This window comes from Microcebus murinus, chromosome 7 (assembly GCF_040939455.1).
Source record: "Microcebus murinus isolate Inina chromosome 7, M.murinus_Inina_mat1.0, whole genome shotgun sequence".
NCBI classification, from domain to species: domain Eukaryota; kingdom Metazoa; phylum Chordata; class Mammalia; order Primates; family Cheirogaleidae; genus Microcebus; species Microcebus murinus.
Window position 1 is genome coordinate 100,799,576 of NC_134110.1, and position 27,471 is coordinate 100,827,046.

Here is a 27,471-nt window from a genome sequence, read left to right on the forward strand (position 1 = left end):
GTTTGCGAAGCTCTGTGAAGAGATGGATGCAGAGCACAAACGTCTTCCCTTATACAGAGAAGTGAGATGGCTTTCTAAAGATAGATCACTGGCCAGAGTTTTTGAGTTACAAGAGCCACTCCAGAGATTTCTTTTAGAAAAACAATCACCACTGGCAGCATATTTCAGTGACACAGGATGGTTCAAAAAACTTGCTTACTTGTGTGACATATTCAACCTGCTCAAAAACTCAATCTTTCACTTCAGGGGAGAATGACAACTGTCTTCAAATTGGAAGATAAAGTGGCTGCATTCAAACCCAAACTGGAATTATGAGGATGACAAGTGAACATGGGTATTTTTGACATATTCCAAACATTAGCAGAGATCATGAAAGAGGCTGAGCCAGAGCCTTCTTTCTCCCAGTTGGAGAATGATCACTTATCTCAGCTTTCAAAAGAGTCTGAGCATTACTTCCCAACCACAAAAGATCCTGAACTGGGAAGGAATGGATCCATTTGTGAATAAGCCAGGTGAATCAACTTTGTCTGTGGAGGTAGAGGATTAGTTGCTTGAGATCACAAATGATGGTGGCCTTAAAAGTATGATTGAGACAACTTCAAATCTCCATACTCTCTGGATTAAAGTCAAGGTGCAATATCCTGAGATTGCCACAAAAGCACTGAAAAGCCTGCTTCCATTTCCAACATCGTATCTTTGTGAAGCAGGGTTTTCTGCAGTGACAGCAACCAAGGATTATGGAGTAGACTGGACATAAGCAACACCCTTAGGATGTCACAGTCTCCCATCACCCCCAGATGGGACTGTCTAGTTGCAGGAAAACAAGTTCAGGGCTCCCTCTGATTCTGCATTATAGTGAGTTGTATAATTATTTCATTGTATATTACAATGTGATAATAATAGAAATAAAGTGCACAATAAACGTAATGTGCTTGGATCATCCTGAAACCATGACCCATGCCCTGCCTGGTCCATGGAAAAATTGTCTTCCATAAAACCAGTCCCTGGTGTCAAAAAAGTTGGGGACCACTGGATACATGATAAAACATATAAAAATAGAATAGAAAAGGATGAGAGGGAAATAAACACAAATGGAGGCTCTGATAATTTTTCTTGCTCCCAGTGGATTGTCCTGAACACAGCCAGGGGGAAGCTGCTCTTCCTTGGGTGTTCACTGGTCTGGAGCACGCACCTGCCAAACTGCACAGGCTGTGCTCATCAGAGACGATGGACGTGCACCACCTTGGAGTGCCAAAGCTATCTTCATTTTGTGAATTTTCTAAGAATCTTTCTAAAATGTGAAGCTCATTGCACTGCCCTTTAAAAAGAATATACCAACTTAATCTAACCTTTTTAGGTGATTCATGGCTGTCAAGTTTTATGCAGGAGTTTGGAGAAGGCCCTTTGAGGCCAGGCTGTTTGGTTCTTCATTAAAAGGATTCCACGCCTTGCACTGCTGAGCCTCCTCCCTGTAGCTTCATCTCCTCAGCCGCGATCTGGCCTCGGGTGGCATTCCCGGCCTTCTCCAGAGGGCTTCCTCTCTGCCATCGGTAAAGAAACTGTAACAAATAGTTTTAAATTGTTATAAATAGCATTGCCACAGAAAAATAGAAAATGAATCATATAATAAATGTTCCTCCCTTGGGCATTTTATCCTCAGGCTCACCTATTCCGTCTAGAGACCAGGGAAAGAGTAATGACAAGTTGTTCTGTTTTTTTCTTTGAGGAGAATGAAGTGAACCATTTATATCTTTAAGGTCAAATATTTAAAAATTTTTGGTACATGGAGAAAAAGCTACATTATTTTCAAATCTTGATTGTCACAGATTTACTGTATTGAATTATTATGATTGCAAGCAGGATTTGGCACATTTCTCCATAAATGACCAGAGAGTAAATATTTCTGGCTTTTCAGAAAAGAAGCAAAATTAAGGATATTATATAACAATAGAAAAAAACAAATTTCTATAGTTATTTTATTGGAGAACTTCAAGATATAAAAATTAAGCACTATGTCTTTTACAATACAGGTCTATTAATGAGAAGAATGGTATACTTTTTTTCAGGCCATACTGTTTCACTTCACTGGGTTTCAAAGTTAGTGTTCCTCCCAGCAAACTGATTGCAAATGTTCATCTGGAAAACTGTACCTTACCTTGAAGGCCACAAAAACACAGGCAGCCATATGACCCCTGCTCTGATTGATTTTCAACATTTTGTTGTTTATAATTCTTGGGAAGATTGCCGTGAATGCAGACTTCTGGGTCCCACTGAGAAGGTTTTGATTCCATTTGCTTGAAATAGAGGCTAATAAGTGCAATGCTAGAGAGTGGCTGCCCCACGGTGGCCTCACACCTGCCATAAGGGACGACGGTCAGACTGAAGCCTGAGACTGGCTTTGGGGTCTCTGTGAAGGGTAGAAGGAGAGAGCAGATGCTCAGGTTTGGGTGTCTTGAGGCTGAAGTCTCAGGGTGACAGGTTAAATGGTATTTTCACTTTGCTGCAGGACAAAAGCAGCTGGTTGGGATACCCTCACCAATGTTTCCACGTCCAGCGGGTTTATGTCCACTGTTTTTCTCTCCAGTCAAGAAATCCTCCTTCACTTTCTGATTTTGGCTGGTTGCAGTTGCAGAGTTGGACTCACTGATGAGTGAGATTCTGTTATATATCAGTGTCAACGCCAGGCCCCAGCCCAGTTATGACTCCAAATTCTGCACTCTGCTTTTCCACCATTCTCCAAGCCATGTATGATCTAGTAGCAGACAAATCCAGTATTTTTTTTTCTCTCACTAAATACCTAAAGTACAGGAAACTGCTAAAGTCTCTGGATAAGAAAATGAATTCCAAGTAGGTTCTAATTCACTTGAGGTGATACAATCTCTTCCTGAGTACCCACCAAACAAGGAGAATGTGACCAGTGCCACAGAGATGTAGCTAAAAAGCTATGGAGTTTAGTGGAAGGTGACATTACCCGCAATTAGGAGAAATCTGGGAAGACTTTGTGGAGGAAGAGGCATTTGAATCAAGCCTTTAAAGAATAGACTTTAGATATGTAAAAACAGGAATGTGGGGAGCTGGTGCAAAGGGCACCATTTCAGGTAGGAAAATAACGAGCAAAGACACAGGTGTGAAATACTGGATGCAGGCCAGCAAGTTCTTTAACTAGTGAGCATGCAGGTCATATGAAAAGAAGCAGCAGCAAAAAGATGGGGGATTGAGGCTGAAGACTTTGAGAACCATGTAGATCTTTGAAGACCATATTACAGAACTAGATGTTTCCCAGTGTAGATTTCCTGCAGAGTTTGGGGAAGGGGAGCAAGAGAAGGCTTGTTCTTTAGGAAGGTTAGTCTGGAAGCAGGTTGCTGTAGGCCTGTAGCAGGGAAAGCGTGGTGTTTAAGAAGGGGGTAAGGAGGGCCTGGCTCCCCCAGGCTGGGACACCTACGAGGGAGGAGAGGGGTGGATGTCAATACCTGGGACATGAAGTCTATGGAGTAGGTGACACTGTGTAGTCTGGGACAAGAGTAAGTGGGAGAAAATGTCACAGTGTGGTGGGGTCATCGGCAGGTGATGGTTGCAGAAGGAAAAGGACTGGCTTGGAAAGGGCAGTGCTCAGGTGCGCCATCCTACCACTGCAAGTTCAATTACCTAGGTCATAGCTAAATTATACTTGCTTGGTTGAGATGGCCACATTGGGCTGGAGCAGGTGCAACACTGGGTACCTGGCAAGGCCTGCACCAGCCATGACAGTGAGGTGGGCGTTGCTGGACAGAGCAGCTTGGTCCTTCCTGCACATCATCTTTCTGGTCAGCAGCGCAGGCCACAGAGCCAGGCGGCCTGCCTGGGAGTCCTGGATCCGTGCTTGTTTGCTGTGAAACACCATGCAAGGCACTCGACCCCTCTAGGCCTGTTTTCTCCTTGTAAAATGGGGATCATAACAATGTGTACAAAATAGGGATGGTGTGACAGTTAGATGAGAATGTAAGCAAAGTGCTTGGAGCAGTGGCTGGCATCTGTTGAGTTAGTGATTGTCATCATCATTTTATACTTGTGATGGTTAATTTTATGTGTCAGTTTGACTGGGCTAAGGGACACCCAGATAGCTGGTGAAACATTCTTTCTGAGTGTGTCTGTGAGGGTGTTTCCAGAAGAGCTTGGCATTTGGATCAGTGGACTGAGTAAAGAAGATCTGCCCTCACCAACATGGACTCACATTATCTAATCTGTTGAGGGCTCAGAGAGAACAAAAATCAGAGGAAGGGTGAATTCTCTTTCTTCTTCTTCTCCTCCTCCTCCTCCTCCTCCTCCTCCTCCTCTTCCTTCTTCTTGACAGACTCTTACTCTGTTGCCCAGGCTAGAGTGTTCTGGTGTCAGCCTACTCACAACCACCTCAAACTTCTGGGCTCGAGCGATCCTTCTGCCTCAGCCTCTCAAGTAGCTGGGACCACAGGCTTGTGCCACATGCCCAGAGAATTTTTTTCTATATATTTTTAGTTGTCCAGCAAATTTCTTTCTATATTTTTAGTAGAGACAGGGTCTTGCTCTTGCTCAGGCTGGTCTCAAACTCCTGAGCTCAAATGATCCACCCGCCTCGGCCTCCCAGATTGCTAGGATTACAGGCGTGAGCCACCGCACCTGGTCTCTTTCTCATTTCTTAAGCTAGAACACCCTTATCTCCAGAGCCCCAGGTTTTCAGGCCTCCAATCTCAGACTGAACTACACCACCAGCTTTCCTGGTTTTCCAGCTAGCAGTCAGCAGATCATGGGACTTACTGGCTCCATAATCACAGGAGCCAATTCCCATCATAAATCCCCTCTTATATATCTCATTTATCTATATCTATTCTATTGGTTCTGTTTCTCTAGAAAACTTAATACAACGTTTAAGGCTTCATCCCTCACCTTTGAAGAACTGATATCAATAATCAGTGTACTTATTTTAGAGATGAGTTGTAAATATTGAGAGTTCCCATTTCTTGACTCAAATTAGAGTCTTTACCCCTCTTCCTCATCTTTGGCAAGAAAGGGAGGTCATCATCCAAGGATCCCCCAATCTCCCCTCCTCTGGCTGTGCAACACTGTGGAAACATTTTTCCTACATTCTATCCTCCTTACACTGATTTAGTTCCCATTTATCTGGAATATTCTGATGCTCAGTTTGGTCTAAAAACCACACTCAAAAACCCATTTACCAAAAAAAAAAAAAGAAAAAAAAAACAAACAAAAAAAAAAACAAAAAACAAACCCATTTACCCAAAGTAGGGGACATTAAATGTGTGGTTTGGGATGTATTTGGATTGTGGTATAGATGCCAGAGATTAACCAGTGTTTTCAACTCCCTTTAGAGCAACACCAGGACCTTATGGAATGGGATGGGACTTTCTAATCAGTGCTTCTTTCAACATTATCAATGATACATGGTACCTTATTTCTTCTCTCTTCCCAGACTGAATCTCAGAAGCCTTTAGAACTTCACTTACAAAAAGCCCTTCTTTCCCTGTGCCATGATTCTCTTTAGTGTTCAAAGTTTGAACTTTGTGGTCCCCAAGTAGATATTTAAAACTGACCTGGTTACATGTTTCTCTTAGAATCTTTAGCCATCTTTAATGCCTCCTCATAGATGATTTTCAAAATATTTATTAAAAGCTCAAGTCCAATTCCTGAGTTTCTGAATCAGATTCTTCACTCTCTACATTTCAAGTTTCTACCATCAAATTTAATATGTCTAAATCTAAACCCATTAGCTTTCCCACACCAGATTTGCTTCTGAACGTCCAGATTTCAGTCAGTATCTCTCTCTACTTCATCATCTTGCCTGGCACAGGCAACCTGTCTCTGTGCCTGAAAAATTGTTGGTTATTTGTCAGCTTACATTCCAGTGTTCACTGCCTTGAGACTTCCTTTGCTTCTGTTTGGTTGGCCAATTCCTTAGGAAGAAAGAAAGATGGGCAACCTAATAGAGGTTTTACTGCTCTTCCATGTTTTCCCTTTCCTCCCTGCATTAGAAGCAGGATCTTTTCCTAATTCTGAAAACCACACAACTAAACACCTTCTCTTTTACCTGGTACTCACATTTCTGCCTCCTCACCAGGAGACAGACGGAAACTCTGTCTTCACATATGAAACTGCACATGAATCTACTGCCATGGGAGCAGGGGTTTGAGTTGCTCCTTTCCCAGAAGTCATGAGAGATTTACTCAGAGTCATCTGTATTTTGTTCCTGGCTCAAGGTACAATTTACCCTCCACGTTGCAAGATGGCTGTTGGCTGCCTAGACCAGAGGACGTCAGTGGCTGTTCACAGGTCACATGTGTTAGAAGTCATGACTGGGCCTAAGTAGCATAAGATAGGCTAGTTGATCCATGAATCCCAGACAAGTGTCCTATGGATATCAGCCTAAGAATTCTCTCTGTATGTATTTCAAGAAATAAAAATAGGCAAGAACTGCATCTTAGGTTTGGTAAGATGGCAATAAATGATACGACTTGCTATGTTTGGGGGCCTAATAAGGTTCACTATTTTAGAAACAGGTTAAAGGTAAACATCAACAAATGTTATGCACTCCCTGCAGAGTACCATGTTGTATCTACCTATTTATAGCTTCCTCCTTTAGACTCCTTAAGGATGTGATTTGTGTCCTTCTCCCATTGGTTTTCTTTGGGCCTAACACAGGGCCTGGCACCCAGGAAGCCCTCAGCAAATGCTTATCATTGTAGGATTGAGTCCGTCTATATGATGGGAGCCTTTCCATTGATTCTTTAGTCTGTTTTCACTGATTCTGGGGGAAATGCTAGTCTTGGCCTGGGTATTCTTTCTTAATTTGAATACTGTTGAAGTAGTCAAAGACTATGCCATACAAAAAGTAGTTATTTAGGAATAAATAGTTACTCATTCTAATTCTTTTATCCATTGTTCTCTATTTTTTTACAGTTTGCCCCAGCTACTTGCAATATTATGGCTCTTTCTAAAAAAGACATCAAGAGTGCGTGTGTGCACACGTGGTGTATGTGTATGTGAGGTTATGCACGCATGGGGGCTGTGTGTGTGTGCCCACCTGGTGTATGTGTATGTGTGGGTATGCATGCATGGGGGCTATGTGTATGTGTGCACACGTGGTGTGTATGTGTGGATATGCATGCATAGGGGCTGTGTGTGTGCACCCACCTGGTGTATGTGTATGTGCGGGTATGCACACATGGGGGCTGTGTGTATGTGTGCACACATGGTGTATGTGTATGTGCGCACACAGGGTGTATGTGTATGTGCAGGTATGCATGCATGGGGGCTGTGTGTGTGCACACGTGGTGTATGTGTATGTGTAGGTATGCATGCATGGGGGCTGTGTGTGTGTGTGTGTGTGTGCACACGTGGTGTATGTGTATGTGTAGGTATGCATGCATGAGGGCTGTGTGTGTGTGCACATGTGGTGTATGTGTATGTGTAGGTATGTATGCATGGGGGCTGTGTGTGTGTGCACACGTGGTGTATATATGCACATGTGGTATATGTGTATGTGAGGGTATGCATGCATGGGGGCTGTGTGTGTGTGTGTGTGTGCACACAAAAGGAATAGTAGCTACACACAGATATGTAAAAGACCTTATGACAAAATTCCATCTTTAATTACCTTTCTCTTTCTTTCTGATAAGAAGCAGTACCAGGATGAATTGGCTACAGTGGCTGAGGTCAATTAATCATGTTTGATGGGAGGAATATGATGTCACCCCTATGAGTTCATTGAATTGTGTTTATTTCAGAAGTCAGTACTGTGCTCCAGCCCAGTGCTCCAGAACCCTGGTATCTGTCGCCCGCAGCACAAATTCAAACGTAGCCTCATCAGATGCTTTCTTAGAATCATCTAGTTAGACCATGTGACGTGGCAGCATGTCATTAGGGTAAATTATCTCTGTTCACAGAATACTCATATTTTCTGCCTAGTTAGAAACATAATTATAAATGTAGAGATAGCAGAAATCAATAATAAAAGTAATCACTCTCTCAGATCACTTATAGTGGACTCAGTATGTTTTTATTTATTGAATTCATGAGCAGAATGGAAAGAGACTGAGTGCAGGAATTTGGAAGGAATGAAGATTTAAGAATGACTAAATGGATTAATTTTCCCTCTTTTTTTAAAAAAGAATTAAAATGTTTTAAATATACACAAAAATGAATGAATTATGTGCAGCATATTGATAAATTTCATAAACAGAAAGTGTCCATCGAACCAGCACCCACATCAGGAAACTGAATCCACCGGCGTCCCGTACCTCTGCCTGGAGCCCTGTCCAAGCTACTATCCCCCAAACCCACCTCTTAGGCACTGTCATGACTTGCAGCCCCATAAATTAATTTTGAGACTGGCAATATTTTGGGAGGATAAATGCAGGTAGAGTAAAAGGATAACATAAACATTCATATCATTGAGGATCAAAAATCTTCTAAGGATGAAAAAAAGTCAAAAATAGTGAGTTTGTTTTGGTTTGTATGAAGTAAAAGGAATGGAAAGAGTAGGCAAAAAGGAAAATAAATCTATATAAGGGTAGTATAAAATGAGTTTTTCAGAGATCACATTTAAAAATGTATAGTTTGGTTATTTTGGAAAGTAAGTTTATAAGTACGTATGTGGTCCTCTTGATAGATTATAAGTATTTCAAATGTGAAGACTGCTAGAGTCTCTTCACAGGAACTTTCCCTAAAAGCATTGGACAGTGCCAATATTTATTTAAAATCACAGAGTGGTATGTTAATAAGGCCAGGGAGAAAACATTTAGGGATGGAGTGATATCATAGAGAGAGAGTTGTTTTAGATATTACATAGAGGAGGTATTTGCATGCCAGCGGTGGCTGTGCCATGAGGTCTGTTCCCTACAGAGCACCCGAGCACGGGTGTACCCTGGGGCGTAGGTGCTGAGGGGAGGTCACAGCTGGGGACCTTCCACAGGAGAGAATTAAGTTTTATAGACAGCAGAGTGAGTCCTGCAACTCTGCACCTTGGAATCTGAGGTTTAACTGTTACAATAAGTAAGCAGTGATAAATAGTAAAAAGTTCAGAATGGGGAGATCCAAAAAATATTTGAAAATCAGCATCCTTGCCAAATGGAATTTTTCAGGCTGGAGGAAGTAGGGTGAGGAGGGGGTTGACCCGGAAGATACGTCCATAGCAGATGTATGGAAACCACCCGAGCTTGCCTGATAAGCATAAAGGAATATAAGGCCACATGTGTGGGGAGACATTGCATATGTTCCTTGTTCCTTTTTCTTTAAAGAATATACTCGGGGCTTTTAAAAAGCTAACTAGCAGCAATATAATTGCACAATGAAATAGCAATACCTAAATTATTTGGGGGAATTGAATGCTCCTTTGAAGCATTCTTGGCACTTATCTTAATGTAGTCTGTTTAAGCCTTCTGTAAAAGCAGTGTCAGTTAATGCAGTGCCTGAAAGTACCGAGCCAAACACAGCCTGTTGAAACTGCCCCCATGGTGCACAAGAAACATATCCACAGATGATTTAGCGAAAGAGCGGTGTCATCTGATGACTCTCGCATTCTAGATCTCAGTGTCTGAGTAATAAACTTGTCAGACATGTTCTTTCCTTTATTCCAGCTGGTGTTTTATCTCCCATAATCAGGGAAGAAAGTTATTGAGGAGAAATACAAGCAGTGCAACATGTGCTGCCCACCACAAAAGGCCCTGCCAAGTCCACAATCAATAATATGCCAATTTGGTTTTATTTATTTATTTTCTTTTAGACAAAATTATCCTTTATCTTTCAATAAAGACCACATTTTTATGTCATTCTTTTATTTTTATTTTTTTTTTGAGGCAGAGTCTCACCCTGTCACTCAGGCCGGAGTACAGTGGTGCTATCACAAGTAACTGCAGTCTCACACTCCTGGGCTCAAGGGATCCAGGGATCCTCCTGCCTCAGCCTCCCAAGTAGCTGGGATTATAGATGCATGCCACCATAGCCAGATAATTTTTCTATTATTTTTAGAGATAGGGTCTCACTACGTTGCTCAGGCTGGTTTCGAAATCCTAGCCTCAAGTGATCCTCCAGCCTTGGCCTCTCAAAATGCTGGGATTGCAGGCATGAGCCACTGTGCCCAGCCTAATTTTTCTTTTTATTTATTTCTGCATATTATGGGGGTACAAATGTTTAGGTAACATATGTTGCCCTTGCACCCCCCCCCCAGTCAGAGCTTCAAGTGTGCCCATCCTCCAGAAGGTGTGCATCGCACTCATTATGTATGTATGTACCCATACCCTCCTCCCCCTCCCATCTATCTGACACCCAATAAATATTATCTCTATATATTCACTTAGGTGTTGATCAGCGAAACCAATTCGTGGGTGAGTATATGTGGTGCTTATTTTTCCATTCTTGGGATACTTCACTTAGAATGTTTTGAATGCCTTTCATATTATTTGTGTTGAAAAGGTCTGAAAATGTATCTGGCTTTTCTGCACTATGGTGTTAATTATATGGGATGGTGGCAGTTGATTAGCAGTGGCGTATCAGTGTGTCTAAGTCTCAAAGCAGACGTGCATTTGCACAGGGTGTGTCCTTAGAATCAGTGGGAACATGGAGCTTAGGGAAATGTGAAAGGGAAAAGACAGTGCACAATGGGGGACCATGTCTCAGAATCTGCAATTCCACATCTAAAAATGCCACCTTATCTGTTAAAATTGAACAAGTGGCAAGTGCAAACGATGAAATATCAAAGTGGATTGGCTAGATTGATGCTAACAATGAGTCAGCATCTCCCTATTCAGAAAGTGTTTGAAGATGGACTTCACACACAGAAATGTGCCGATGAAAATTTGTAATGGAAATTATCTGTTAAAACCAGTTCAGGAGTTCAAGCAAAAATAGAATTAGCCAGGCATTGTGGTGCACACCTGTAGTCCCAGCTACTTGGGAGGCTGAGGCAGGAGGATTGCTTGAGCTCAGGAGTTTGAGATTGCTGTGAGCTAGGCTGACACCACAGCACTCTGGCCTGGGCAATAGAAGGAGACCCTGTCTCAAAAAAACAAAAACAAAAACAGTTCTTACTGTAACAAATGGAAAAGCAGTTATCCTATCTTGTTTGCTACACAGACATTATCCAAAACACTTTGAGCTCAAACACTTACTTGAAATTGTATTTTATAGAAATGTAATTTATTTTTGTATATCAAGTGATATGTCAGAGTTCAGCTGGAGAAACAGAACCACTAAGATGTATATGATATATGATGTCTTAATATATAAATTATTTATTACATAGTACTTAATCTTATATAGAAAAGAAAAAATGCCATAAGAAAATGGCCATAAGAAAAGATGTGTAGGATACACATATATCTGAAGGGATTTGTTACAGGACTAGACCCTGCACAACTGAGAGAGCTGATGAAGCAATCTCTGCAAGGCTGCTGTCTTCACGCCTGATCTGGACCTTGACTTCCGCAGGGCAGGCAAGTGGGGAGGACAGATAAATATAAACAGGGACAGAGGCTGGAATCGAACCCCTGCACATGAGTGGGAACTCACAAGGAGGGACTGGACCCTGGGCCAGTCTCTCAACCACTCTAATGCCAACGTTGCAGATGTCCTTCAGGAGAAAAGGATGCTCTTTCTTACAGAACCACAGCATGCACTTGGACCAGGACTTGGGGAGCTGAGGGAGGAGCCAGGGCAAGGTGGAGCGACTGTGGCCTGGCTGCTGCCCGGCTGCTGCCCCACTCCCAGGGGACGAGCCAGCAGAGCCTCGAAAACATGAGTGAGCAGCAACAGCACCTGGTGCAGCTATGGCTCCTGCTTCATTGCACCTTCCAAATCTTGCACAAAATGTCTTTTATCCCACTATAATGGGAAAGATACTGGGACAGGAACTCTGGAAACCATAGCTTAGTCTAGTCAAGGTGACATAGTACAAAGCCAGAGTAGTCCAGTCCTTGTCAACTTGGTACCTGTAAATGCTCTTTAACCATACTTAAATTACAAATAGTAAAGTCACGCTTTCACCTGGTGACTTACTACAACTATCTATGTACATTAGAGAACATACTGACCTTCTCCCCACAAAAAGGTTGCAATGCCCCTTTTTCTTCTTTGGCTCAAAGTCACACTCTTTCTTTCGTATCTAGTAATACCAAGATATAAAGTTTAACTCCTATTAATACACCTTATGATAGTTGGTAGGGGAATGGGAGAGGGGAAGAAAAAATTAAATATTTACAAACATATTGATATCAAAACAAGGAAAATGCTCATAACTAGTTCTCATGGCTGTAGTGAGTCACGTGGTCATAGCTAGTACTTACACCTGCCTTCTTCCACTACCTATTCCATAGCCTCTTCGCCTCCAGCAAGCCCTGGTTTCTTACATGTGGGGTGACTTAGAGCTTCTTTCTGAAGAAGTCCTTCCTGTAATGAATTGCTGTAGTCTTTTCAAACTCCTGACCTCAAGCAATCTGCCTGCCTCGGCCTCCCAGAGTGCTAGGATTACAGGTGTGAGCCACCGCACCCAGCCTTCTGTAGTCTTTTCATGGGCTGAGATCACAGGACACAAATGTATTAAAAGGCACCTTTGGGGATCGTCCATGTTTATCAGATCAATAGCTGCATACTAATTAATGCCAGGTGTTGTATTTATTTGCGCCAGCAATAAGATTATATCTAGAAAAGCAGCTGATATTGGAATCACTAGCTGATTTTGTTTTTGGTTATCACTATAATTCATTGGGATGCATTTGTCTTCTGCCCAGGCCCAACAGGTGAGATAAATGGGGATGTGGCAGGAATCACCTTCCCCACATTGGTTGAGTCCTCAATGGTGGCACTAACCTCTGTAACCCCTTTTGGAATGTGCGATCACTTTTGGTTTATTGTTTAGGTAAACAGAGGCAGTTCCAGTGGCTTCTAAGTAGTCTTTCCTGCCATAATCACCCCCACTCCACAGGCAAGAGATTTGGGAATGGTTTAGTTAGGCAGTTGTGGATCAGACTCTGTCATGGGATTATAGTCAAGAAGTTGGTCAGGACTTCAGTCATCTGAAGGCGGGACTGGGGCTGGAGACTCTGCTGTAATCAAGATGATGTGGTGATGGTGAAAGGATCAATATAGATCAATTGGATGAACAGAGTCTGGAAATTACGTATATGTTTATGGTCAAATGACTTTTGACAAATGTGTCAACTCAATTCAATGGGAAAAAGAAATGGTATTAAAACAACTGGATATCCACATGGAAGATAAATAAACACCAACCCTTACCTTACATTATACCCTGAAATCAGCTCAAAATGTCCTGTAGAACTAAATGTAAAAGCTAAAACAACAAAACTTCTAGAAGAAAGTATAATAATATTTGCAATTGTCTTATAGGAAAATATTGCTGAGGATACAAAAATCATTAATGATAGAGGACAAATGGATAAATTAGACTTTTAGCAAAAATCAAAGATACTTTTAAGAAAAGAAAGAAAAAGCCACAGGATGGGAGAAAATACTTGTAATACATATACCTAACAGAGAACTTGCATGTAGACTATATAAAAAAACAGGTAAGCCTCAATAAGACATAGTGAAACCACCCTCTAACAAGTGCAAAATTTTTGAACAGTCCTTTTATATAAGAAGAGAAATCAATGGGTAATAAGCTCAAAAAAAGACATTGAACATCTTATCAGAGAAATGCAATTGAGCTACCACTACACATCCATTAGAATGGATAAAATTAAAAAGACTGACAATACCAAATGTTAGTGTTGATGCAGTACAAATGGAAGTCTTAGCCATTAGTGGGAATGGAAGATGCTAAACCATTGTGAAAACAGTGTGACAGTTTCTTAAAAAGTTAAACATACACCTATGATATGACTCAGCCTTTTCATTCCTGTGTATTTTATTTAAGAGAAATAAAATTTAGGTACATATAAAGACTTGTATACAAATGTTTACAGCAACTTTATTTGCAATAGCCAAAAATTAGAACAATTCAAATGTCCATCACATATTTTCTCCCTTCCTACAGGTTGTCTCTTCACTTTGCTGATTATTTCCTTTGCTGTGCAGAATCTTTATAGCTTGATATAATCCCATTTGTCTATTTTTGCTTTTGTTGCCTGTGCTTCTGAGGTCTTACCCAAAGAAATCTTTGCTAAGACCAATGTCCTGTAGCATTTCCCCAATGTTTTCTTCTAGTAGTTTCATAGTTTCAGATCTTACATTTAAGTCTTTAATCCATTTTGAGTTGATTTTTACATGTGGTGAAAGATGGGGATCCACTTTCATTCTTCTGTATATGGACATCCAGTTTTCCCAGCACTGTTTTATTAAAGAAACTACCCTTTTCCCAATGTGTCTTCTTGGTGCCTCTGTCAAACAGTGAACAGATAAAGTTAATATATCCATACAATAGAATCTGACTCAGCCACATAAAGGGCTAAATTACTGACATAGCAATAATGTGAAGACATCGCAGAATCATTATGCCGAGTGAAAGAAGCAAATACAGAACAATATGCACCAGATGAGTCCATTTATATTAAATTTTGGAAAATGAAAACTAATTTGCAGTGACAACAAGCAGATAGGGGATTTCCTAGTGCCAGGAATGGAGGAAGGGGTGGGCTGCAAAGGGGCAGGTTTGGAGCTGATGGAGATGTTCTGTGTTATGAGTTTGGCAGTGATGTGATACATTTCTTAAAACTTATTGAGTTGTATATTTTAAGTGGATGCAGTTTATTATATGTAATCAAGGTGTTTTAAAAAAGGAACTAGTAAAAGGAATCCATTTTCAAATGTTTACCAAAATCCTGTGAATTTCTAATGAAGCCCTGCTCCTTGTCACAACCTTAGAATTCACTCTGTACCTGAGCTTCAGTGCCTTGAAGGCAACTCGCGATGCCAGCTGTCCTGTGCACAGGAGGAAGAAAATACCAACTGCACAAGCATGCTGCATTGTCTCTGTTCCCATCCCTTTGAAGTGTGCCCTAAACCTTTACATTTAGTTGAAATTTTTCATATGTAGAACTTGCTTTTCTTCCACATTTCTTGTGTATACATTTAGTGAGTTAAGATAGAACTGTGTGTGTGTGTGTGTGAGTGATATTCTGATTAAACTTTCTTTCAATGTACACATGGGAGAATAGCTTTTTTGTAGTGAAGATTATCTGACAAAAGAAGTGAGGTAGGCTGTAAAATCAACCAGTTTTCTGTAATTTGTTAAAATACAGTCCAATACAGGGTGAGACAAAAGTAAACCAGTGTATGCCAGAACTTCTAATTTGCAATGAAGCTGGACTTAAATCTTGGAACGGTTGAACAGACACTACCAAACTTAATCTTCTATATAATGACAGAGAAAAGAAGAGGAATGACTTACACAAAGATCATAAAACCCATTATTTGCAGCAAGCCCCTAAAGCCAGTGCAGACGGATGAAGAGGAGTGCAGGGCAGGTGCGATGGCTGGCGGGGCAGGACCGCTGACACAGGCATCTGCAGTCTGACTCCCACATGTGGATCAGACTTCCTCTAGGTTTCTGTGCCAGAGTTATTTTCAGATCAGTCTTTAAACTACACCAAGCAGCCTTTGCCACTCTCTGGCCCTCTCCTACTTCATTTCCCTTATCATATTGTATTATTCGTTGTACATATGCCTTCATCCACTAGATTTTTAATCACCTTAAAGGCAATGATTGTACCTTTCCTTCCTTCCCTTTCTCTCTCTCTCTCTCTCTTTCTCTGTCTTGCTCTCTCTCCTTTAAAATCACTGTGCACATTGTCTACCTGTGTGCCTGGCAACCTCAATACGCTTCTCCAGTGAATTAATGATTAGTGATATATGTTATATGTACATATGCACATATACAGACATATATTAATATAACTATATATATATATATATATATATACACACTGATTGGTATTCTAGTATCAGTTTTGTGGAACTGTTTTTGTGCAACTGCTTTATCTTTACACAATATATGCTTTTCCTTTACTGAAGATGTAAATTTTACTACATATTAGCAAAGGTAATTACTTTTGTAGCACTACTTTTCAGGAGAAAATTAATCAATTTCCCCTTTTGTGTAGTGTTACCTCTAAGCTTATTTGAGTGAGTTTCAAAGTTTTTATGGATTGTTCCCACCCTCTCCAAGTACAGCAGTGTCCGGCTTTTCATCATACACTTTATGATAACTTGAAGTTAGTATAAAATTAAACTGTAGAGAAATCCAAGGACAATGACAATCTTGAAGTCAACGTTGAACAAAATGATTGCATCTAATTTATCTTTCTTTGGTTCCTGACTTGCCACTTGATGTTTCAGAATGAATTATTCATTTATTTGTTCAAATTTAAAGTCCAATCATGAGAAAATTTTAATATGCCAATTGCCATATTTAATTTTCTCTAAAACAAGAGCGAATACTTTAGCTTTTTTTTGAAGTCAAAGGATCTTCCAGAAAAAATGAGCAGCTGTCAAAAATGAACGTTCTTGCAAAACAGCTGTTATTTATAACAGTGCCAAAGGGAGTTATCTCATTTCTTCCTTGAGTTATTTCAAGATACCGGGAATGAAAGATAACAGACAAAACGACAGGCAAACTATACAATTAAAATCTTAACCTGTTCCAGCTAGTTAACTCCAGTGAAATGTACTATTTTCTTTTTTATCTGTACCTAAAAAGCTCCTATTAGCTCAAATTACTTTTGTGATTACTTCATCTAAGATTAAATGAATAATATTGCTTCACAAAATTATCTCAAATCTTAGATTAGATTTTGTGACTGTACTTTCTATATATATACATGTGAGAATTTATCAGGGGACTGAAATCTCTAAAAGAAAAACTAAAAATGTCATTTAATCACAATATAAATAATTAAATCATATATATATATATAAATTAGAACTAAAATGAGTTTTCTAAATTACATTAATAGTGTTCCCAATATACCTGTTTTAGACACTCATATCGAATTGAGTATTTGACATTGACACTTGAATGGCTTACAGGTATATCAGACTAAATGTAGCTTTCAAGTTCTCTATCACCCTATCTGTTCCTCCCACGCTGGCCACCTTCATAGCAGCAAAAGACCACATGAACTGTCAAGTTGACCCGGCCGGAAGTCTTGGAGTGGCCTTTGGTTTCTCTCTTTCCTCCTTCTTGCTGTAACTCTGCCACTTGCAACCAGTGACGAGTGTCTTGCCTTCCACTTGGCCTGGCTGCACGGCCTCCCCAGCCCAGCTCCGGGATGCCACTCTCGGCTCTTGCTGCTCCTCTTCCTGCTTCCCCAAAGCCACCTCCACTTGCCACCTGCATTCTAGAAAGTAAATCAGATCACGTTGCTCCTCCATGTAAAACCTTTCGGTACATTTCCATTGTTCTTGGGGAAAAAAAATCCACTCGCTGTGCTGGGCTATGATGCCCTGCGTGCTGTGCTTTGGGTCATACTCTCTGTCCGTTTCCTCTCACTCCCCTTCATCCCTTGCTCACCCTGGCTCCAAGCAGCCTCTTTTTTTTTTTTTATTTCAGCATATTATGGGGGTACAAATGTTAAGGTTTCGTATATTGCCCATACCCCTCTCCCACCTTGAGTCAGAGCTTCAAGTGTGATCATCCCCCAAACGTTGCACATCTCACTCATTATGTTTGTAATCCCCTCCTCCCCCCTCCCACCTGCCCGACACCGTGCAGCCAGGCCACGTGGAAGGCGAGACACTCGTCACTGGTTGCAAGTGGCAGAGTTACAGCAAGAAGGAGGAAAGAGAGAAACCAAAGGCCACTCCAAGACTTCCGGCCGGGTCAACTTGACAGTTCATGTGGTCTTTTGCTGCTATGAAGGTGGCCAGCGTGGGAGGAACAGATAGGGTGATAGAGAACTTGAAAGCTACATTTAGTCTGATATACCTGTAAGCCATTCAAGTGTCAATGTCAAATACTCAATTCGATATGAGTGTCTAAAACAGGTATATTGGGAACACTATTAATGTAATTTAGAAAACTCATTTTAGTTCTAATTTATAATTAGATATGTGTATAATTCCTATGTGTCCACTGAGGTGTTGATCCGTTAATACCAATTTGCTGGTGAGTACATGTGGTGCTTGTTTTTCCATTCTTGAGATACTGCACTTAGTAGAATGGGTTCCAGCTCTATCCAGGAAAATACAAGAGGTGCTATATCACACCTTTCACCTCTCACAAAAATCAACTCATGCTGGGTAACAGACTTGAATCTTAGGTGTGAAACTATTAGAATCTGGAGGAAAACGTTGGAAATATTCTTCTAGACATTGACTTAGGCAAAGAATTTATGAGCAAGCAGCCTCTCTTTACAAAAGGCCCTTTTCTCCTTTAAGGCCTTTGCTTTGCTTTCTCCTTTGCTTAGAATATTTTCCCTAGACTCTTCGTATGGCTGGTTCTCTTCTTGGTTACTTGAATGTCAGGTCAAAAGAGGCAAAGATGGAAGCAGCAGATGATGAGGGCAAAGACCCCGGCCACCAGCCAGCGGCTGTGTCGGGCAGGTGGGGCGTGTGTACATTACAGCACACTCGACTATCGCACACTCTAGCCATTAATGGAGGAATGAAGACCAATACAAGCACTGTCAAAGAGTTTTTTAGATCACAATTTGAAATAAAAATACTTTCTTGTTAATTTTGATTAAAGCAAAATATTCACTTAACTGAGAAAATGTGAGCCTACTAGATAATTGAAATTCTGTTGCATAAAGTACTACAGGACAATACCTCTCGAAGCCAGGATAGTCCAAAGTAGAGTAAGGATCATAGATGGGTATCTATGTTAATATACTTATTTTCTTAAGAAAAATTATCAATATTCTAGGCATGTTAATTTTCATACTTAGTTTTTTGAAGATTTTAAAATAAAAAAAATCTATGCATAAATAGTGAATCTTATTTAATGCAAAATGAATTATAGATATTTTAAAATAAAATACTGGATACTGTGTCATCATTAAGTGGTAGTTGATTTTGGAAGTAAAGTTTTTTTATGATTTAAAACAATCTGTGTAAACTATATATCTATATGTAGTAAATTTTCAACATTTAATCATCACTTTTAGATAAATTTTGTATAAATTGTTCCAGTGTATTATTAAATTAACTTCGTAAACACTGATCAGGTTTATCACTGATAAATTGCTTCAGGAAATCCTAATTTGATATAATGCTATAAATGGTCTCTAAATAAGACCATTTAGAGTTGCGGAACACTGTGTTTATCAAATTATGTTCTTTAATCTTGAAGGGAAAAGATTATTTTCCTGATATGAATTTTTAAGTAATAATTAGAGCAGACTTTATGAATTTAATAAATGTTAAATTATGCATAATTACAGACTCAAGTTCAGGGACAACTTCCGAAATATTTTTTCACCAAGAACATAAGCATCCATACTATTGGAGGTGGTGAAATAAAGATATCTCTGTTCCTCTTCTCCATGAAAATAAACAGAGGATATGGAGAATGACTGCCACATGAAGTGGAAATTAAACCCTGGCGAAGTCTGAGCAGCAGAGCCCTCTGAAGTAGGTGGCTACCCTGTGTAGTGAAATAAATCACCTCTTGTTTGTAACGTGAGGATCAGGGAGTACTCTGGCTGTTGGAGCATTCCTGATCTGGCGAAAGGTCTAGGTCTAAAAAGGGAACACACCATTTTTTTTTCAAAAAGTAGGCTTTCTATGTAATAGGGGAATGCAAAAAAAAAATTAATGGCAAACAATGTAGCTTCAGATCTTGCATACCAAGAAAAGGCTCTGTTTCCACTCCCAGACATAAATGTGCACACTTTGGCACATTCTGAAAGTTCAGAAAAACTAGTTTCGCATACAAATGATCAAGAGATAACTTCCAAAGTACAAAATTATTATAGGAAAAGACAATGACCAATTTTCCACTTACCATAATTTAATTCACAGAAACCCTTCTGTTGCTAATGGATCTACTTTATTAAAAACAAACAATAAGTAAGGAAAATGTTTTAAGTGTTAGAAGACAAATTTGATAGTAATTTGTCTTTCTTGAAATGCGTAACTTGGAATTTTATTAATGTCTGAGTAATGGTTAGTTCCTACAAATCCAAGTAATATTATCAGGTTGGAAAATTATAATCATTTATGGACATTTCTCACTCTTGTTAACAGTTTGAGGTAAGAATAACCTAGTAAAAATCACAGAGTCATTCAAACAGTGTATGAGATCACTGAAGTCTGAATGGAATATTCGAATACACTTGCTGTGTAAGTTACTATATAGGTTCCTAGGTTACAGTTAAAGAGCTGGGTTTTCTAGACCCAGATTTACCATTCTACTTGGCTAGAATTTAAGGTGCCTGTGCTCCAATGTTTACATCTAATATACATAGTTAATAAATATTAACTGTCTTTAACTCCTTCCAGTTAACCCATAAAGATAAAAGAGGTAAAATATATTAATTTGAAAGTCCCAAAGAAAGGAAATCTTGTAAACCAAAGTTAACCAAGTAATCTATGAATTCTGAGGTTTATTTTTTCTCAAAGTTTTACTTAACAATAGACAAAGATGCTAGGACAGATTTTTCTCCCCAAAATGTCTATAAAAGTTATGTCACCCAAAAGGCCATAAGACCCCTTTATACATACCCAAAGACAGTTATATGCTTATTAAGTCATCTTTTACCTTTAATTGAGGAGGAAAAATAAATTTTTCTATTTAGAGGAGAGGTTACTGTACACCTCTAGCTAGTAATTATATTATTTAGAGAGAGAGAGAAATTGAGATTTGTATGTTATCAAAAGTTCATGTTTTGAGGAGAAGGAAAGAGAAGTTTATTAATTTGCAGGCAAATGAGGAGGATGGTGGACTGTTGTTTTAAAGTACCACCTTCCTGCCTTTAAGCAGAAATACAGAGCTTTTAAAGGCCTTGGGGGGGATGGAGTGAGGGGTAGGGGTTCAGCTTCGAGCTATTGCTGTTTAACTGTAACATCTCTAGTGAAAACAATCTCATGATCTCTGCCCTCTGCCCTGGACGATTCAGTTGAGCCATCTCCTGTTGTATAAAGAAAAAAGGGACACTCTCCTACCCCTTTGATTACTGGCCTCAGGCAGGAATGCAGATTTTAATTCCCCAAAACAGTGGGGAATCACAACTCATGAAGGAAACACCAGGCCTGGGGTTTTACAAGCAGATTCTACCGAATTTTCAAGGAATATGAAAGTCCTTCCAGACGACAGATGAAGAAGGAATATTTCCTTATTCTATGAAGCTAGTTTAAGGTAAAAAAGAAGAGTATGAGAAATAAAAATATTGGTTAAAAATCTTAAATTATTAGCAAACTAAATTCAGTTTGCTAATGCAATACATTGTGATCAAGTTTAGTTTTTTCTACAATTTCAAAGTCTATATAGCATTAGATCATTCATATGTCATTCTTCCCATGAACAGGTTGGAGGGAAAATAATCATTCCATTATTTCATCTATATGATCATCTCAGTAGTTGCTAAAAATGTTTTTGATAAAATTCATGAAATCATAAACAAAGTATGAATAGAAGGAATTTCTTTAATTAATAAAGGGCAGTTGCTAAAAATTTAGAGTAAGCCTCATTCTTGATAGTGAATTGTTAGTAAGAATATCTTTGAGAATATGGACCAGAAATTCATGCACACTGCTTTTACTCCTATTCTATAATATACTGGAGACTTAGCTAGCACAAGAAGACTAGAAACAGATATACAATATATGTACTTTGAAAAGAATGAATAAATATGATTATTTACAGATCATCTATATACCTACCTAAAACCCCAGAATAATCTACAAATTATTAGAAATAATAAGATTGCTTACCTCTCTGCCTAGCTATGAAATGAAATTACACAAACTAATTACATTTGTGTACATCAGTAAAAGTCAATTAGATATGTGATGTGATAATAATAAAAGATAAAATTTATAATAGCAGCAGAAAATATAAGGTACAACTGAAGAAATTTAACTAGAATTATGTAAGACCTGTATGGAGAAAATTATAGAATTTTATTAGAAGATATTAACGATGGCATAGAGATATATATCATGTTTATCACAATGAAGACCCAATATTATTAAGATACCATATGTCCCCACATTTTTATATAGGCTCAAGACAATCCTTCTCACGATCTCAACAAAGGTGATTCTAAAATTTATTTAATGTAAGGAAGAGCAATGGTCCAATAATAGCTAAGATACATTTGCTGAGAAGATGGAGTTTATTTAACAGTTATCACGAATGATGTTGACGTTACCATAACTAGGGCAATGTCTTGGCACCAGGATCAGCGTGACTGAAAAGGTAACAGCATAGCATGGAGAGGTTGGAGGTGGGGTAGTAGCATGCCCACATATTTAAGAAATATGACCAAGGGGGATGACATTGCTAATTCATATGAAAAAATTAAATTGGTTTGTTATCTCACATTATATACAGAAATAAATTTCTGACATTTTAATGTTTTAAATGTAAAAAGAAAAATTTTAAAGTTTTTATATTCCATCAGGGTAGGAAAGCTTTCTTAAATAAGACAAATTTTTTTAGCCATAAAAGATTGACACATATGATTACATTAAAATTAAGGAATTTTGTTCATCAAAAGAAACCATAATAAGAGTAAAAAATAAGCCACACACACTGGAATACATTTTCAACACACAATCAATAAAGAATAACTATTTAGAACATATAAAGAACCTATGAAAACAATAATTTAAAAGAGTACCGTCCTCTAGGAAAAAAAGAACAAAAGACAAAATAGGCATTTTATAGAAAAATAAATATGAATGGTCAAAAACATGCAAATATGCTTGGCCTTAGTAATTAGTAAAATAAAAATTAAAACCAAACTGGATTGCTTAAAATTAAGATTTCTGGTAAAACATGAGCTGTCAATGATGTGTATCAACAGGAAATCTTGTGTACTAGAGGGAGTGCAAATTGGTATACAACTTTGGAAAACAATTTGGTGCTATCTTGGAAAGATGAATACATACTGTGTATAGTGCATCCATTCGACGTGTAGGTTTCTACCATAAAGAAGGTCTTGCACTTATGTGCCCTAGACACAGAAAGAATAAGCATGGGATCATGTTCACCTTAGCAAAAAACTGGAAACAACTCAAATGACCATAGCTGGGGAAAAGTATAAATCGTTATATATCTACAAAATGGAATAATCTACAGAAATTAAAATGAATGGCCTATGGCTTCAAATAAAAACCTAGATGACGTTTGGAAAGAGAGAAAAAGTACATTGCAATAGTTAACATATGGTATGATGACATCATTTTTATGAACCTGAAAGTTGAATAGCACTAAATAACATCACTTAGGGATACAGAGGTGCCTAATAAAACTATATTAAGTAAAAAACGAAGGGCATGATCTACACTGAAGTTGAGATGATGTGTGCATGTGTTGAGAGGAGGAGGAGGCAAGGGGATGAGGTGGGAAAAGAACATGAGTAAATACAAGGTTCATGAAATATTGTAGATTTTATAAATTGAGAGAGTAGGTTCATGAGTGTTCACAGTATTGTGTTCCATAGCAGGAGTCCTCAAACTTTTTAAACAGGGGGCCAGTTCACTGTCCCTCAGACCGTTGGACGGCCGGACTATATTTAAAAACAAAAGCTATGAACAAATTCCTATGAACACTGCACATATCTTATTTTAAAGTAAAAAAAACAAAAGGGCAAAAACACTCGCATGTGGCCCACGGGCCGTAGTTTGAGGATGCCTGTTCCATAGTTTATGACTATGTTAGTTATGGCTTTGTAAATATCATGTATTGTTTAATAATTCTTTTTTTTTTAAATAATTCTTAAAGTAACCTGAATTATAGGCTTGCAAGCCCAGAATGGCTTTCTTTTTCAGAGCAAATGCACAGTGGCTGATTGATTGAATATTGTGTAAATTATGAAAACTATAGCTTGAATCTAATCTGAGAGGAAGGTGAAAGGAAGAAAAAAATGATTTCTGAGGAAAGTCTGGGGGGCTGAGTTTGCTTTTCCCTACCAGAAGGCAGATTTCAATGTTTTGAATGGTTAACAGCCTGGTAAATGCATCACACAAACAGAAGTTTAAAGATCTGTTAAATGATGTTTATGTGTTGGTTAGAACCAACTCTCCCAATAGGTCTTGGGCTGACCAATGAGATCTTACCTGAAAATTAAACAAATTCTGTACCTAGAACCCACTGACTGGGAAGAAAACAAAGCCAGCAGAGCTGTATGATTGAGCAAGCCTCTTAGCTTTTCTATGAAAACATAACCCAGCACATTGCATTACATTCCCCACTGAAATTGTAATATGCCTTCAGCCCCCCTGAGATCAAAGTTTGTTACTCTGAATGGACAATGGCAACAGTGCTTATATGTTCAAGAGTGGAGGAGTGTGTATGTGTGTGCGTATATATATAAGAGAGAGAGAGCAAGAGGGTGGGAATGGGATTTTCTAGGCTTGAAACTGTGATCAGTAAGTCAATGGGATATTGGTCCCTTGTTCTAAAATTTCCTCTCTGAGACCTCTTATGTATAAACAGAGTTGTGTTTTTATTTGATCCTGGGACATCTAAAATTCATTACACATGCCTGTTTGCCATTTTCTCTGACTTCATTCTCTGGATAAAGAGAACAGACTTGTGGATTTTGACTTTGCTGGTTCCCAATGGCTCTGGGACATGTTTGTGCCTCAGAAGTAGAAGAGTGAGACCGTGTCACTGGATTCTTAGGATTAAATGAATTATCACATGTAAAGTATTTGGCTCAGTGCCCAGTACATTGTAGGCACTAAATACATGTATGTTCCCTGCCTCATCCTTCTTTTTGTGGTTTCACAGGCAGTCTAGAGATTTGATCAAAGTCTAGAAAATGTGCAAGGGGCTTTTTTAATTACATGTAAGTGGCGTCCTCATTTTGCACACTGAGCTAAAGCCACCCAAAACATCTAGGATTTGCTGCAGAAAACTCAGCCAGATGCTAGCAGGCAGAACTATAACTCCAACATCTATCTCGCAGTCGGGCCACCCTGGCCAGCATGCCTCACTGTACTGTATGGAAAACACTTCATGTGCCTCTGGGAAGATGACCAACTACTTGTATATACTTGCCTTACGTCCATGCAGTCTGAGAACTCTGCCTGAATGCTTGGTAATTAAAAAGCTCTTAAACCTTTCTGCAATCACATCATTTTATTAGTACATTTCAGTTTGTTTCTTGGGAGTAATTAGCAGCTATCTGATGGATAGCTTAGCTTTGATAGCCGAATTCCATTTTTTCTTCATAAAATACTTCCACTTTATGTTTTTTCACACATATAATTAATTTCATCAGTCTCTTAAAATTTGAAAATGGCTGTATTTCACCTCACTGGTTTATTCTGCATAACTCAGGTTGAATTCCTTTAAAAGTAGTGCAAAAGAAGTTTCTTTTTCTTAAAAAAAAAAATAGCCAAAATGTTCTATTACTCATCTGTACCTTTTCAGTGAAATAATCTTGAAAAAAAAAATAAAGGGGTTGTCCTTTTCTTTTCCTGTCATGTTTTTCAAAACATTTAGTACATTGTCGATATTTTAGGATTCTAGAATTTATATATGGAAGTAGATTTTCAAAGTAAGTTAAATATTTCTCCCCAAGAACATTTGAAGTAATGATTTGCTACATAAGTCTACTTCCCTCTAATGTGCCCCAAATGAAGAAAACAGCTTAGAATAATAGAAATACAAAATTTGGATGGACTGAATCCAAAAAGGCACTTCATCTATCCTTTAATATGTAGACCAATATCAAGATTTTAAATGATAGTGGAAAGCAATGAGCATGAAATATTCATGCAGAAATCCCATGCCCAAGATCCCAAGTAAGGCAGCATTACTTCAAAACTCTTAAAGATATAAAAACCTCTGGATATATTTTTCATGTCTATAATTTTGAAAAATTATATAGGAGTTGGTATACAGCCTGAAACTAATACAGATTGCTATTTCAGAGAGAAACTTCACAGATAGAGCCTTAGCATGGAATAAAATGAATTTGAAAATAATATTTCACGGGATGCTAAGGAGATTTGTGTAAAAATGCAATTCATACTAATATGACAATATAAGTGCAATTATACTGTAAAATGTGAGGAATTACGTTTGATGGTCCTTATTATTATCCTCTAGTTCTGTTGATCAGGACAGTAGTTCTTAGATAACATTTCTATTTGAGTATAGCTTCAAAGCGTTTTGCCCTTGCACATGGCAAAGGTGTATTTCTTTTATCTCCATATAGCACAGAAGACCTATTATGATTATTTTTTTGGCAGGGCACAAACAATGTAGATTTCTTTCAAAGGTGTGTAGGGCTTGATTGCTATTGCTGGTGCATTAGTTGGAAGATACAGTCCTGCATGCATTAGTTTCCAGCCCTGGGGGCTCATCTGTCCAGGTGGTGACAGTGTTATACCAACCTAGACATGGTTTATGAACCACTGTATTTGTCCACCTAACTACTCTGCATTTAGCATTCTTATTTTATTTAAAAGCCAGGCAAAAATATAATCTGCTCATAAACATCAATAATCCTTATTTTACCAAAATAAAATAAGGTTCAAGAAGTTAAATATATGAATCAGAGAACTGTGGGAAGTCCCCATCACTTGGGGGCTATGGATTGAACACACAGAAATTTCATTCAGTTTGGATATGGAAATTTACCAACAGAATGTGCAAGATTTGCTTAGGCTCTTTAGGTTAGGCTTATCACTGTACAGTACACTGCTGCAATCTCAAAATGTTCTATAAAATTTAACAACCAGCTTAATTAAAATTGATTTATCCTACCTGACTTGCCAGATGTTGATAATTTAACCTATAATTCATACTTAATAAATCATTAGATTATTGCTTTGTAGAAAATTGGCAATATTAAAATCTCACACATAGAAAGTACTTTTAATGTAATTGCATTAAATATTTTTGTTATTTATCTAATTTTAGTAAATATTTCCCTTTGAATAGCACTATTTATTAATATTTTATTACTTCCCATGTGCATTATCAGTTGATTTTTATTTTGCAGATTTCTCACAAAGAAGTTTACTAATTTAGGAAAAAAAGATTTATCTCTTAACCTTGGCATATTCCATATAGAAGTTATCTTGTGCCTGAGAATCAATCTACTTTTATCTGGGAAATATGTCCCTTACTGTATCAGATATCATACAAAATGATTTTACATTTTTAAAATATAATTTTCTCACTCAAATGCACTTACTTTTATTCCTGTTTAGAAATAGCCACTTTGGGGGCATAAGCATTTCTGGGGATCCCCTATCCTACTCCCACTGCCCGTGCAGAGCAGGGTGATGTATTCTGAGCATGGAGACGGCAGTTGGACGGCAGGGTGACGTTCCTGCCCTGGCCCCAGGCGCCTGCGCAGTAGG

The 27,471-nt window shown here is 38.6% G+C and overlaps 2 long non-coding RNA genes across 2 annotated transcripts in view; one reads left to right on the forward strand and one right to left on the reverse strand.

Annotated features, from left to right (window-relative positions):
* Window positions 1–27,471, forward strand: part of LOC105876407 (uncharacterized) — a 93,669-nt gene that overhangs the window by 24,367 nt on the left and 41,831 nt on the right. The window lies entirely within an intron of this gene.
* LOC105876408 (uncharacterized) lies at window positions 14,167–27,422 on the reverse strand. The gene is made up of 3 exons (XR_001156455.3): window positions 27,303–27,422; window positions 23,038–23,102; window positions 14,167–14,363 (listed from the first exon to the last, which is right to left on the reverse strand). It is a non-coding gene; the product is annotated as an uncharacterized LOC105876408 (long non-coding RNA).